Below are 10,986 nucleotides of genomic sequence, written 5' to 3'. Positions count from 1 at the left end.
TTAAAAAATTAGATCAAATAAATACAAGCATTAAAATGATAAAATTCTAGAATAAAACATTATACACTTAATGTTTATATATGTGTGTATATATGTATGTGTATATATATGTGCGTGTGTATACATATACATACACATACACACACCCCTACATATATATGCGCGCGCGCGCGCGCGCGCACACACACACACACACACACACACACAACTACACACAGCCTTGCAGATCCAACCAAGAACAGCTGTGGGTTTGGATTTGGGTTTTGGAGTCACTGATTGGTGCAAAACTGTTAATACAGCCAACTGCTAATAAAAAATTTGTAAGCTTGAGTCCACTCAGAAGCCTTTCAGAAGGCCTAGAGATGTACTTCTTAAAAAATAAGTCTAATGGCAGCTACCCTGTAGTTAATGAATAAAACTAGTATAGTGAACTGATTATTGTCAAGTTATACTAAAATCAAAACTTTATTTTAGTACCAAGCGATTCCCTGGTTATGATTCAGAAAGCAAGGAATTCAATGCAGAAGTACATCGGAAACACATCATGGGTCAGAATGTTGCGGATTATATGCGTTACCTAATGGAAGAAGATGAAGATGCTTATAAGAAACAGTTCTCTCAGTACATAAAGAACAACGTAGCTCCAGACATGATGGAGGAGATGTAAAAGAAAGCACACGCTGCCATACGAGAGAATCCAGTCTATGAGAAGAAGCCTAAGAAAGATGTTAAAAAGAAGAGGTGGAATCGCCCCAAAATGTCTCTTGCCCAGAAGAAAGATCGGGTAGCTCAGAAGAAAGCAAGCTTCCTCAGAGCTCAGGAGCGGGCTGCTGATAGCTAAACCAATTTTCTGTGAAGATTTTTCAGATAAACACAATAAATTTATTGTTCAAGCAAAAAAAAAGTCACTGAAAAAAAAAATCAGTCGTTGAGAACTTTTGAAGGTGATGAGGATGCATCTCGCTTGGAAGAAGTCGATTAAAAGTTCCTACTATAAAAACCCCATCCCCTGTATAGCATCCGTGTGGCTCCCACAGCCGCCTTAAGTTGCCCTCTCCCATCTGGCTCCGTCTGCTGATAGCTAGTGTTTTTCTAGGCAGGATGTAACTCAGGCCTCAAGCTCCAGAATGAGTTTGGATTTTGCATATTGTGAGTTTTCTTTTTTATTTTGTTCTGAAATTAAAGTATGCAAAAGAAAGATGATGACATTTTATACTGGAAAAAAAAACAACTCAAAACTTTGTGGAGCAAAGTTCTACTCTGACTCACAGGATGGTTGTACAGTAACTGAGGAATGTTGTGTCTTTATGAAACTGGCTCAGGGCATTCCTGCTAGAAAATCCTGATATTCATCCCAAGAGGAATCTCTGGGCCTCTTAGCTGCTGGCAAAACAAGAAGAGAAGACACTTCTTTGGGCCCACAGAAAGGCACACATGCTCGTGCCCAGCACTTCCACATGGTATAATGCTGTCTAGTTAGAATCTCTGAGCAATAGTGATCTGTCAACATTTCTTTGTGAGAGTGGCTTAGGGGATTTGTCTGTGTGCTAGTGGAATAAGCACTCAACATTGTAAGGATGGACTCAGCCACATGGACAATACAATGTTGAAGCATTAAGCTGGAATGTGACAAGTTACAGCTGTCATACCACACTGAACGAAATTACATTTTATGCCAGACTTCAAAAGACATAACCATAATGAAAACTATTTTTATTGCCTTGAAGCACATAGTTAAAATGCAATTTACCACAAATGTAAAAAAGTCTACTCTGATACTCTTTTTGAGAAACAAATACAGAAAGCAAAGCAATTGTTTTTTTGTTTTACTTCAGGAAACATTCATGTATAAATAAAGTGATAGATTTAATAAAGAAGAGAGGCAAATGGTAGATTCTTGGCTAGAAAATTATTTCGTTGAATCAACAAAACGAAGTAAAACTTTTTAGAATTTAACTTTCATGATAGGAAAACTCAGCAGTTTTATCCTTTTTTATTTTATACTGTTCAACTTCTAGCTTCCAGTTCATCTTTGCTTAACTTTTGCTTAATTTCCTATCAAGTCTCCTAGAATTTAAGTAAGGCTTTCAAACCTTTGCTTGTATTTCCTGATAGGTTTTTATCAGTGAGGAGATAGATTTCAGTGGATGAGGGGGAAGAGGGGAGCATACGTGGTAACATACGTTACTAACTTGTGGTCATATTATCCGTATCCAAAGCATTCTTGTCATTTCTGAGTGACTTGGAGTTAATCAACACCCTGTGATAGAGTGGAATGATTCTATTGGATTTTCTAGGCTTTAATCTTTATAGAGACAAATCATCAAACTTTTTACACATACAGCTTCTGGTTGGGTTTAAACCATCAATATTTTAGCTTAACAGTCAAGCAGTTAACTATTGCAACACTAAGTCTCCTTCCAAAGCATTGAAAGTTATTAAATAATTCCTCAGACACTTCATTGTACTTGGTAACTCATTGGCTTGAAGGGCTCTTTCTCCTGATCTCTGATGACTGGCTTCTCATCATTCAGGTTTTAGTCACATGTTAGACTTTCCTGACCATCCTTATGACACAGAAAAATTTCAAGAAACAACATATGATCAAGAGGCAATGGTGATGAAAGAGGAAGTTCAGGTTGCTCTGAAGTACTTGGCAAAAAATAAACCCCCAGGAATTGATGGAATACCAATTGATATATTTCAACAAACAGATGCTGCCCTGGACATGCTCACCAGGTTGTGCCAAGGAATCTGGAAGACAAATACCTGGCTAACTGACTGGAAGAGATCCATATTTATTCCATTCTAAAAAAAAAAAAAAAAGGTGATCCAACAGAGTGTGGAAATTAGCATACAATATCGCTCATATCACATGCAAGCAAAATATTTTTTCATATTAATAGAATTTTATTACAAGAATCAGATCCATTTTGAAATCAAATGCATATGATTTGACCGGCCTCATTTCTGTAGCTGGAAAACTCCTAACTATCACTCATCAGCCTGCTGGACAGTTCCTTTTTCGGAGACATAGATACCATCCAAAAATTTTCGGATATCCTTGTTTTTAACTGTTGTAGCTTGCTGAATCAAAGCAGCTGAATTTGATACAAGTTCAATGTCGTTTCCTTCAAGAATTAACTCATCTTTCTGGGCTTGAGAAACCGAACAAGCAACACTTGGTCTCATTTAAACTCTCCGAATGTATTTTTCACCCAAGAAGTTTCGAATTTCAACCAGAGATCCACTCTCTTGAATGGGGAAAAGAGCATACACAGACCTCATCTTGTAACGAAAGCCCAGTGTAACACCCTTGACCATGTTCTGTACGTGGCTACAGATGGTGCGAACAGTAGCCAGTTCCTTCCTATTTCCCCACCATTTATCAACACGAAGCCTCTTCTTTTTCTTTCCGAGCAGACTGAGCTCTACATTGATGTGATTGAAGTCCCTCCGCAAGGTTCCCTGCAGGCCTTTCACGATAACCGTGCTGCCCTTCAGAATAATGTCAACATTCTCTGGAATGTCAACAGTCTGGTTGCTGAGAATGGTCTTCATTCTCGCAGTTAATGTGGCAAAGCACAAGCAAAATCTTGCTGAAGATTATCCAGAAATTACTGGAACAGTACATTGATAGAGAACTGCTGGAAATACAAGCTGGGTTTAGAAGAGGCTATGGCACTAGAGACATTATCACCAATGGCAGAAAGCAAGGAGGACCAGAGGGATATCTATTTGTTTTTCACTGACTATGCAAAGGCCTTTGACAGCGTTGACCACAACAAATTGTGGTTAAACTTAAGGAGAATGGGAATCCCAGAACACTTGATTGTATTTATGCGAAACCTATGTTTGGACTAGGAAGCAGTCCTCAGAACAGAGCAGGGAAACACTGCATGGTTCAAAATCAGGAAGGGATTGCATCAGGGATAGACCCTGTCTCCATAACTTTTCAATCTATATGCAGAACAGATCATTTGGGAAGCTGGGCTTTATGAGGGAGAATGTGGCATCAGGATTGTAGGAAGATTCATCAACAGCCTTCCTTATGCAGATGACACAACCTTGCTTGCAGAAACTGAGGAAGACCTGAGGCACTTGCTACAATAGGTCAAGCACTGTAGTCTTCAATATGAGCTGAAGCTCAACATCAAGAAGATAAAGATTCTTACCATTGGGCCAATTGGCAGCACTATGATGGATGGAGAAGAGACTAAGGTTGTTAACAGTTACAGCTTGTTAGACTCCACGATCAACACTCTTGGTACCAGCAGTCAGGAAATCAAAAGACGAATTGCATTAAGTAAATCTAGGTCAGGGACGTTTTCAAATTACTGAGAAGCAACAGTATCAGTCTAGAGACTAAAGAGTGCCTGATCCAGTTCATGGTCCTTGCAATTACTTGCTACACATCAGAGAGCTGGATAGTGACTAAGGATGATAGAAGAAGAATGGATGCCTTTGAGTTGTGGTGTTAGAGATAAGTCTTAAACAGACCATGGACTGCCAGGAAAACAAATAGGTCTGTCTTGGAGAAGGTGAGACCAAGTTTCTCCTTGGAGACTAAGATTTTGAAGCTTGTCTCACACAGTTTTGGCATGTGGCCAGGAGGGATTGTTTCTTGGAGAAAGACGTCATGCTCAGAAGGATAGAGGGATAGTGCAGGACAGAAAGATCCTGAATGAGATGGATTGATACAATAACCGGGGCACCGGCAGTATGTGTATCAGAATCAGTGAGAATAGCTCAGGACACGGCAGGCTTCAGAGATATTGTACATAGGAGTCATAGGTGACTCGGCAGCACATAACAACAACAACATTATTCTGTATAATGACATCAAATTTTTTTTCTCTTAAATCACAACATCTGAAATAATTAAATGTAATAATTTCTTTAAGGAAAGAGTAAGAGTGAAATGGAGTTAATTTTAAAAAATTAGGTAAGAGTCAGCATGTGGCAGATAGTTGTCCTTAAAATGTAGTTTTTATTACTGTTATTTTCAACAGTCTTTTAGTATTAAAAAAGAAACACAAAAACTGAAACCTAACCTCTTTGGCTCTCTAAAATGGGGTAGTTACTTCTCCTGCTGTATTGGAATTTTTAATCAGAAAATTGATGAAAGATCCTTCTTGACATTTCAGCCTATCTCTCGGACTTTTATGTGGGAGGACTCCAAATCTTATTGCCTCATAATTTTCAGCCTAGCCTTTAAGACCTGTCACAAACTTTCTATCACTCATTTTTATCCATTGGCTTTACCAATATTATCCCCTCCTTCACTCTCTTGGAAGCAGGAATGGCATCCACTTCCTAAATAACATGCATCTGGAAACCCTATGAACTTTGATAAGTGTCAGTAGTTGTAGAGGGGCTTTAATACACATGGGTGTCCATGAATATCTAAGGTTTATCATTCAAAATGTCTTTCCTACCCAATCACTAACTGTTTATTTGGTGCTGAAGTATTTTTGTATTAAGGAGAGAGGATTAGGATGGGATACAAGTCCCACATTACTCAAGGCTTATACAAGCTCATGGGCCTTCAATACTAGCTCACTTTTTATCATGGGATGCCTGCCTTCAACAGACAATCTACAATACTCATTAGTCTCTGTAAAACTGCCCTGCATACCCACGGTCATGTGAATCATTCCCCTGATGGGTCTGAGTCTCTGAGAGTACTAGCAAACCACCAAACATAGAAGACAAAGAAGAGCTACAGCACTGAACAAAGAGAGGCTGTTGATGTCAGAAATCATAGAATTATACAACAGATCAAGCAATTGGGACAATGTTAACTTGACACTTCTTATAACTGGTCTGCTACTAATCTTAGCAGAATGAATTATGAAAACACCTGTACTATTTTTGGACCCTCATCCATCCATTTGAGACAAATTCAGATGCCATCATTCTGAAATACTTTCCTTGAACTGTAAGTAAAAGTTGTCCTATCCTTGGCTATATTTTCACGGCACTTTGTGACAACTGCTTCGAGAATATCTTTAATTGTACTAAAATTATTTATTTAATCTTTCCTCCCATGGAACAATCTTTTTTTTTAAATAAGCCTGGGTACTAAATATCTGCCAAGTGAATGCAGAAGTGAAAGGGACATAACGGGGATGTGAAGTGAGGAAGAGCAATCTTTTCAATATCTAGGGCCATGTCTTTCAGGGATGTGATATTTCTTGGGCTTTCTGAGGTAAATCTCATTAGAAGGTTAGGATAAGGTACATATTCCTGAAATAGAAGGCTCTGAGGGGGAAATGCCATAATTGTGCAAGGGCTAGCAAGAAGAGATGCTGGCAAACTCAAAACAACAATGAGAGATCATTTCACCCCAACAACAACATCAAAGTTTGACAAAATAGCAAAGTATATGTACTGGTGAGAGTATACAGAGATGAGAACTCTCATACACTAGCAGCTTAAATGTAAAGTTATGTAACCATTGTGGAAAGTAATTTGGTGCTTCCTTAGAAAATTAAGAATATGTATATCATTGAATACAGCAATCCCAGTACTAAGTATATATCCCAAATAATTAAGAGCTACAGCATAGATACATGTACACACATGTGCAAGTAGCATTGTTTACAATATCAAAGAATTAGAAATAAACCAAGGCCCCATCAACAAGCGAATGGCTAAATAGACAGCTACATTCATATAAGGGGGTATTATTCAGCACTAAAAAAGCGAAAGAAGTCATGAAACACTGCACAACATGAATGAAACTAGAGTAAATTATTCTGAGTGAGATAAGTCAGTTCCAAAAAGGCAAGTAAAATCACTTATAAAAAGTTAAGGAAATATTTATATGCAGAATCATTTCTGGATGGTTATCAGGGCTGGGAAGGAAAGGTAAGAGAACCATAAATTAATAAATAGATAAGTTGAGTAAGTTGAAAGGCAATATGCAATAAGAAGTTGAGAACATATTGTAATTAATTAATTACATTAATCAATCATAAATTTTATAGGACAGGAACTTATTAATTTTTACACGTATGATAAAAAACACCGTGATTTGTAAACTTTCAATCAAATAATTTTTTTTTAATTGTAGACATGTGACAAAGTTCTACTGGAGCATCTAGCATGGCCCAGATCAAAAGTACCTAAACTGACTACATAAAAAATGTAAATGGTTGGTCATTTAAGCTACTGCATTCTGGGATCATTTGTTCTATAGCAGTATATAACTGCTACACTGTTGATTGTTTCTCTCATCAAGAGCAATTATTTCATTATTAGGAACATCTGGCACAGTGTCTGACATGTAGCCCTTATACAGATAATCTTTGTTACTTAATGGTTGAATAAATAGTATGAATGAGAATTCATCTGTTAATCTGTGCATGATAGAATTATATACAGTCAGCAACTTAGTAATTGTAACTATTTTTAGAAATACAAACAGCAATATATACATATTTCTATTTTATCAACCAAAACAATAAGGAAACAAAACAAAAAGATATGTTAGCAGATTACTACCTGCAAAACTTGCAGCTATTGAAGGGCAGCTTCAGGGCAGGTTAAAAAAATTTTTGTTTCATATACATTATCTGTTGTTGATGTTGTTATGTGCTGTCAAGTTGACTATGACCCATAGTTACACTGTGAACAATGGCTCTGAAACTTGCCCTAACCTGAGCCAATCTCACTATTTCTGACCTAGTTATATCATTGCTACAGTCAGTGTCCACCTCATAAAGAGTCTTCTTCTCTTGCACTGGCCTCCCACCCTTCCAAGCATGATGTTCTTTTCCAAGGATTGGTCCTTCTTGACAACATGCCCAAAGTATGTGAGATGGAGTTTCACCTTCTTTGACTCAAGGGAAGACACTGGTTTCACTTTCTCCAGGACAGATCTATTTGATCTCTTAGAAATCCATGGAATATTAAATATTTGAAAATTGTTTGTCTTCATCAGTAGGATCTAAATGTCATAAGAGCAAATATTCTGTCTACCATGGTTGTCTGTTATTCCAGCATCTTCTTGGTACTTGAAACATAGCAGTCTCTTAATAAGTACTTATTTAAAATTGCAGAAGTGGATGAAGAGATGGCAGAAATTATCATTAAAAGCAAGTACTCACACAAGTAGATATATGCACATCCATGTTTACTGTTGCATTATCCACAGTAGCAAAGAGATAGAAGCAACTTAAATGCCCATCAGCAAATGAATGGGTAGAAAAACTATTCACACAATGGAATGCTACACAGCACTGAAAAAGAAGAAACCTGTGTAAAATATTATACAACATAGGTGCCCTGGAGGCCATTGATATTGTTGTTGTTTTTAGGTGCCATCAAGTCTAGTACAATTCATAGCAACTATGTGAACAAAAGGTCTGAATCCTATTCTATCCTTGGAAGACATTATGCCGGGTGAAATATCTCAGTCACAAGGGACAAATACTGCATAATACCACTGTTGTAAAACAGGACTAACATTGGGGTTACAGGAAAATGAAGAAAAAGGGATAAATAATGAAAACCGCATTGCAACAGATCAAGTTAAAAACTATTTAAAAGGAATACATGATTCGACATTATTTGTATGACAACAGTCAAGAAAAAGAGGAAAGTGGACTTGAGGAGGGAGAGAGAGGAAATGATACAACAATATGAGCTTTTTTTTAAATGAATTGAATGGGTATGGAGGATAATATGCAACAATAAATGAATGAAAATTCAATTTTTCTGTAAACTTTTGTTAAAATAACAATTAAAAAAAAAAACCGCCTGAAAGAAAAAAGAGCAAGCACTTTGTAATAAATTATTTAGTGTTTTAATGAGAGGATTTTAATTTTCAGAGACTCATATCTTTGAAAGAAAAGGCAGAGGGAGGACTTGGGAACTGGGTTTAGCACACCGTTTGCCAACCTTTAGCTGTGCCCTTCACCCTGGATCTTCCACGTGATACTGTACCACGTACATTGTACTCTTTGATCATTGATATCTGAGATTCACAGGAAATAAAACATACAGGCAAATCTTACAGCAACCATAGCACATATGTGGGGTTTTTTTCCTCAATTTTCTTTGCAGAGTTATCTTAAAATGCATTGCTAGTCAAAGGAAGGAACAAACTAGTAATGAAAAGACTCCCTTTGCTCGAGTAAAGTGAAAAGAAACTATAAAGCTGAGAGGAAGAAAACCAATACATTTTCAAAGTACAGAAAAAGTGCTCAGTAAATTAAAAAGTAATAATATGGTCCTTTTTTCCAAATTTCTCTATAGTAAAAAGACTAGAAGAATAGTGTGGCACTAACTCAGATATTTCAAGGCCCTAACTCATATTGACATCAAGTAATGACAACTATTTGCATCAGAAAATAGTAACACTATCACAGTTAATCCAAGAATTGATGTTGTTAATGTTGCTGAAATCTAAGTAGACTTTTAGTCAGTGTGAAAATTAAGTTATAATCAACATGATCCTCAGAAAAAGAGGGTAAGAGAAGGAGGATAATAATTGCTTATGTTGTTAAATTTTTATTATAATGAAAACTCCCATTTAAAACAGTTTTTTGAAAAGAAAACTTCAGAAATACTATGTACAAGTCCCCAAAATAGTATTTTTTTAAAAAAATATTTATTTAAGGACCCGGATTAATAAGCCACAGCCAAGTTAACAAAATTCACTGCTGGCAAGTCAGAACTAACCCATTTGACAACCCCTTGTTGGTTTTGGAGCCTGTGATTTGCACAGGAGGAGAATGTTCAACTTTTTTTCCTCAGAACTTAAGCTCCTGGTGGATTCAAACCACCAGAATGTAAGAATTTTTAAAAATTAAAAAAAAAACCCAGCCAAAACCTTGAGTCAATTTTGACTTGTGTTTACCCTGCATCAGGGTTTCTAATGCTCTAAATCTGTATGGGCAGAGATTACCTAATCTTTCTCCTGTAGAGAGAGCTGATGGGTTTGAACCACTAATCTTTTGATTCATAATTCAATACATAATGCACTATGCTACCAGAGCTCATTAGTAAGAGTATATTTGAGAAAATAATACATTATTTTGTCAGTCATAACTAAACAAAGTAGGGAGCTCTGGTGGCCTAGTGGCAAGAAGCTGTGCTGCAATTCTGAAGGCCTGCAGTTTGAGGACAGCAAGTGCTCCACAGGAAAAGGATGGGCAATCTTCTACCATGCAATTATCAACCTCTGAAAACCCACTAGAGGGTCAGCTACGGGTTGGTTCATACTCTACATTACACAACAACAACTAAAGAAAGCCCATCTGTGTTTAAAGTGCTTGGGACAGAAGGAAAATATAAAAGCACAGTGTGAACAGGATAGTTCACAGGATAGATGAATAAAGGGGGGGCAAAAAAAGATGAATGAAGCATCTAAGGTCAACTCTGAGAATAGGGGCTTCCTTACATTTAAAGTTCTGGATGCCACACTTGTGGAATATATGAAGTATGGATATAGAAACGCCAGAATTTGTAAAAAATGAAATGGAATTCATGAAGATCAACCTTCTAAGCATTAGAGAACTGAGATTGACTGGAATGGGACACTTTGAGTCAGACAAATATATGATTTATTACAATACAAAGAAAAATGGTGGTGTGGTTTTTTTATTTTACTTTTTGTGTGTGTGTGTGCATGAACCATCAAATCGGATCTGACTGGTATAGGAAGAGATTGTCCCTCCTTCTCCAGCAGAGCATCTGGGAAATTTGAACTGCACACCTCTGGGATTGCAGTGTAGCTTCAAGATCTATCCTATAGATAGACCTATACTCCTGTTGTGAGCAATAGGATGCTATCCATATTGTTCTTGTTATGTGCCGTCCAGTCGTTTGCGACTCATAGCGACCCTATGTACAACAGGCCTAAACCCTGCTCTATCCTGTGCCAATCGCATTGCCTCTGATACACCCATCCCGATTATCCCAGTCACTGAATCAATACACCTTATAGAGGGTCTTCCCCTCCTGCACTGTCCCTCC

The 10,986-nt window shown here is 37.3% G+C and overlaps 1 pseudogene; it reads right to left on the bottom strand.

Moving 5' to 3' along the window:
- Nucleotides 1-2,994: 2,994 nt before the first annotated feature.
- Nucleotides 2,995-3,561, bottom strand: LOC102853007 (annotated as a pseudogene).
- Nucleotides 3,562-10,986: the final 7,425 nt, after the last annotated feature.

The sequence above is a fragment of the Elephantulus edwardii genome, unplaced genomic scaffold (genome assembly GCF_000299155.1).
Source record: "Elephantulus edwardii isolate Elephantulus edwardi_28Jun2011 unplaced genomic scaffold, EleEdw1.0 scaffold00044, whole genome shotgun sequence".
Lineage (NCBI taxonomy): Eukaryota > Metazoa > Chordata > Mammalia > Macroscelidea > Macroscelididae > Elephantulus > Elephantulus edwardii.
The sequence above is the reverse complement of the archived record's forward strand: the minus strand, read 5'-3'. Positions and strand labels throughout refer to the sequence as shown.